Source organism: Elephantulus edwardii, unplaced genomic scaffold (genome assembly GCF_000299155.1).
Source record: "Elephantulus edwardii isolate Elephantulus edwardi_28Jun2011 unplaced genomic scaffold, EleEdw1.0 scaffold00273, whole genome shotgun sequence".
Classification (NCBI taxonomy): Eukaryota; Metazoa; Chordata; class Mammalia; order Macroscelidea; family Macroscelididae; genus Elephantulus; species Elephantulus edwardii.
In genome coordinates this window covers 1998924-2003757 of record NW_006400023.1, presented here as the reverse complement: position 1 = coordinate 2003757, position 4834 = coordinate 1998924, and positions in this window count along the sequence as shown.

The following is a 4834-nucleotide window of genomic DNA, read 5'->3' as shown; positions in this document are numbered from 1 at the left end:
GAATATACCACAGCTTCTCTATCCATTCGTTTGTTGATGGACACTTAGTTTGTTTCCACCTCCTTGCTATTGTGAACAAAGCCGTGATAAATATGGGTGTGCATATATCTGCTTGGATGTCAGTTATGGTCTCTTTAGGGTATATTCCCAGTAGTGGAATTGTTGGGTCCAATGGTCTCTATTTGCAACTTTTGGGGAAAGCGCCACACCACTTTCCGCTGTGGCTGAACGATTTTACATTCCCACCAACAGTGACTAAGGGTTCCAAGTTCTCCACAACCTTGCCAGCATTTGTTGCTTGCTGTTCTGTTAAGTTTTGCAGTTCTGACTGGGGTGATATGATATCTCATAGTTTTTATTTTCATCTCTCTTAGAGCTAGCATATGCCAAATTTGACAAGTTATTTAGTATTCTGATCCATGATGTGAGTGCTGAATATGTAGAAAAAAGAAAACTAGTTAAATCAGTTCATGGTTTTTACTTTTCCTCTCTCCCACAACACACAGTTGTCTATCATTTGGAGCGTTTCATCCAGGATATTGCCCTCCTTCAGTACAAGTTTGCAATTATCCTCTTCTGCCAAGTGGGAAAGCTCTGTGGAGTGTGCATTCAGATTCCAGGTAATAAGGCATGACTTTAGGGAACACAAAATACCATTTCTCACTGATATCACAACTGCCTTTCAGTCAGAAGGTCCTTATTCAGTGAATCAGTGTATGAAAGTTAAAGAAAAGTCCAAACAACAGGTAAAAGATTCTTTCAAGTCTGTACACTGAGCAGCAAGGAGACTGTGGGACTCTCCAGTCAGACCTCTAGGGAACGCTGGTGGCCTCGTGATAAAAGACTGCATGGCAATCTCAAAGGCACACAGATCAAATCCACCGAGTCCTCCATGGAATAAGGATGGGTAATCAATCTCCTGTGTGATTTACTGCCTCTGAAAACCCATGGGAGGTTCAACTGTGGGTTGGTTCTGACTAGACGACACACAACAACAACTCCAGTTGAATCTTGCCTAAACCACTTATTTGCACATCACTTACCTCAGTATTACTTCAGCCTAAATTTCTTTAGTTATAAGAGAGGGTTGTTACAAGTATCAGTGATGTAATGCATGTAAGAAATTTAGCAAAGAAGAGTATTGTCTGATCCAGGCCATGGTCTTCTCAGTTGCTTACTATGCATCTGAGAACTGGACAATGAATAAGGATGACAGAAGAAGAATCAATATATCTTTGAGTTGTGGTGCTAGAGAAGAATATTGAACACACCATGCACTACCAAGAGAACAAAGGTGTCTTGTCCTGGAGAAGGTTAAACTGAGTTGCTCCTTGGAGGCAAGGATTTTGAAGCTGTGCTTTACATACTTTCGGCAGGTTGCTGTAGAGGAACTAGTCCTGGCAGAAGGACATCATGCTTGAAAGGGTACAGAGTTAGCCCAGGAGAAGACCCTGGGGGAGATGGAGAGTCACAATGGTGTAGGCATATGCCTACCACACCCATAAGCATAATTTCTGTGGCAATGGGGTCAGGTATGTCAGATTCAGTGAGGTTAGCTTAGGATAGGACAAGTTTAAAGCTGTTGTTCATAGGGTTGAGAAGTCAAACAGACTCCATTTTATGTAGTACTCTATTTGAGTAACTAAACCCTGTGTAGAAAATTTTTGCCCCCTAAAGTTTTGTCTAGAACTGCTTCCCCAAACAGTAACTGTTATTGTTTAAACCCAAAATGTAGATGTTTTACACTCCATGTACCTTTGAATATATATCACTGTTCCCTTGAAATGTTTCAACAGCAAGATGTCGTGGCCCAAGTAGTCCAGCACCTGGGGCAAGCAAGGGTATAAAACCTCCTAACTGGTGCTAGGGGGATAGGTGATCCTGTTGCGTTGCCGGGACCCCTGCTGTACAGCTAATAAAGGACCTCATCTGTAATCCTGAGGTGTATGTCTCTTTATTTTTGGGGCATAACAGGGTCACTATGAGTCAACAGCACATAACAACAGCAACAACAATAATAAAAGCATTATTATTAGTAGGCCCCTGGCTCACCACTGATAAGGAAGGATGTTTCTCTACCATCCTTACCCTATGTCCTCACAAATTTTTTCTGACCCAAATGTTGAACTAATGAAAAAGAAATGCATGAAGTATATTTAAATAGGAAGAAACAAGACTAATAAAGTGGAAAATTCAGTCACAGGCTGTAACCCTGGTTAACATCAAAGTCAGCTTCTCTTACTAAGTTGTTCTTGTTGTGGTCCGTGGAATTGAAATTGATCCAAGCTGAATCTCCAGCAGGTTTTCATAGGCAGTAAATCACTCTGGAGGAGTTACTCACCATTCTCCTGCAGAGCAGCTGATGGATTCAAACTGAGAGCTCTGGTGCCTTTGTGGCAAGGAACTGTGCTGCCTACCCAAAAGTTGTTATGTGCCCTCGAGTTGCCTGCAACTCATAGCAGCCCTGCATACAACAGCTCTGAAGCCTATCCTGTCCTGAGCCAGTCTCGCTGACTCTGACACACCTGTCCCTTTTATCCCAGTTACTATACCAATCCACCTATTCCATGGTCTACCTCATCTGCACTGTCCCTTCATCCTTCCAAGATGATGTCCTTCTCCAAGGACCAGTACCTCCTGGTGACGTATCCAAAGTATGTGAGATGGAGCTTCAAAATCCTTGCCTCCAAGGAGAAACTTGGTTTCACCCTTTCCAAAACAGACCTATTTTGTTTCCTTGGTAGTCGATGGTATGTTCAAGATTCTTCTCCAGCACCACAATTCAAAGACATCAATTATTCTTCTGTCATTCTTAGTCATTGTCCAGCTGTCTGACCCATAGCAAGTATTGCAAAGACCATGGTCTGGATCAGCGCACTTTAGTCCCTAGACTGATGTTATTGCTTCTCAGTATTCTTGAGAGGTTCCTGATAGCAGATTTTCCCAATACAATTTGTCTTTTTGATTTGCTGACTACTGGTGCCAAGAATGTTGATTGTGGAGACAAGCAAGCTGTGATTATTAATAACCTCAATCTCTTCTCCCTCTGTCATGGTGCTGCCAATTGGCCCAGTGGTCAGAATCTTGTCTTCTTGATATTGAGCTTCAATCCATATTGAAGACTACAGTTCTTGACCTTCTGCAGCAAGCACTTCAGGTCCTTTTCAGTTTCCGTAAGAAGGGTTGTGTCATTGGCATAAAGTAGATTGATGGTGAATCTTCCTCCAGTCCTGATACTACATTCCTCCTCATAAAGACCAGCCTCCCAGATGATTTGTTCTGTATATAAATTGAAAAGTTATCGAAACAGGATCCATCCCTGACACTCTCCTTCCCTGATTTTGAACCAGGCAGTGTTTCCTATTCTGTTTCGTTGCTCTGTTCTGAGGACTGCTTCCTGGTTCAAGTATAGGTTTTGCAAAAGCATGATCAGTTGTTCTTGGATTCCCATTCTCCTCGAGGTTAACCACAATTTGTAGTGATTCACACAGTCAAATGCCTTTTCACAGTCAATGAAACACAAACGGACACTCTTCTGGTATTCTGCTTTTTACCAAGATCCATCTGACCTTGGCGATAATAGCTCAAGAGCCACGACCGCTTCTAAACCCAACTTGTATTTCTGGTTGTTCTCTGTCAATATTTTTGGGATAATCTTCAGCAGAATTTTGCTTGCATGTGATATGCATGATATTGTTCAATAATTTCTAAAATCTGTCGGGTCTTCTTTATTTGGCATGAGAATAAATTTGGATCTGTTCCAGTCAGTTGTTCTCCAGATTTCTAGGCACAATCTGGTGAGCACATCTAGGGTAGCACCTGTTTGTTGAACTATGTCAATTGGTATGCCATCAATTCCTGGGGCCTTATTTTTTGCCAGGTCCAGCAGAGCAGGCTGAACTCCCTCATTCATCACCATTATCTCTTGATCATATGTTGTTTCATGAAATTCTTCTGTGTCAACCAATTCTTTTTGGTACAGTGATTCTGTGTATTTCTTCCATCTTCTTTTAATGCTTCCTGGATCATTCAATATCTGTCCATAGTGTCATTAAGTATTGCCACTCATGGCTTGAATTTGTTCTTCAGTTCCTTTAATTTAAGAAATACAAAGTGAGTTTGGCCCTTTTGATTTTCTGACTCCAGCTCCTTGTACATTTCATAAGACTTTATCTTGTTGTCCTGAGCTGCCCTTTGAAAGCTTCTACTCAGTTCCTTAACTTCTTGACTTCTTCCCTTTGCTTTGGCTTCTCCGTATTCTAGTGCAATATTCAGAGTCTCTTCTGACATCCATTTTGGTCTTTTCTTCTTCCCCTGTCTTTGTAATGGCCTTTTGCATTCTTCGTGGAAGTTATTCTTGATATGCTCCCACAACTCATCTGGTCTTCGTTCATTAGTGTTAAGGTCTCAAGCCTGTTCTTGAGTTGGTCTTTAAATTCAGGTGGGATAGCTTAAAGATCAAATTTTATTCCTATGGATTTGATTTGACCTTCCTTAGCTTTAATTTGAACTTGCATACGAGTAGTTTATGGTTTGTTCTGCAAACAGCACCTAGCCTACTAGTTTTCAGTGCTGATAATAAACTTCTCCAATGACTCCTTCCACAGATGTAATAAATCTGATTCCTGTGCATACTATCAGGGGAAATCAATGAGTATAGCTTGTGTTTATGTTTCTTATAAAAGGTATTTGCTATGAATAAATCATTGATTGTGCAGAATTCAATCATTCTATCCCAGACTCTCTAACCCAATATCTCCAGCAAATTGAAAAAGAACAGCAAGAAAACCCGACACCCTTTAAAAAAACTGAAATTATAAAAACAAGAGCAGAA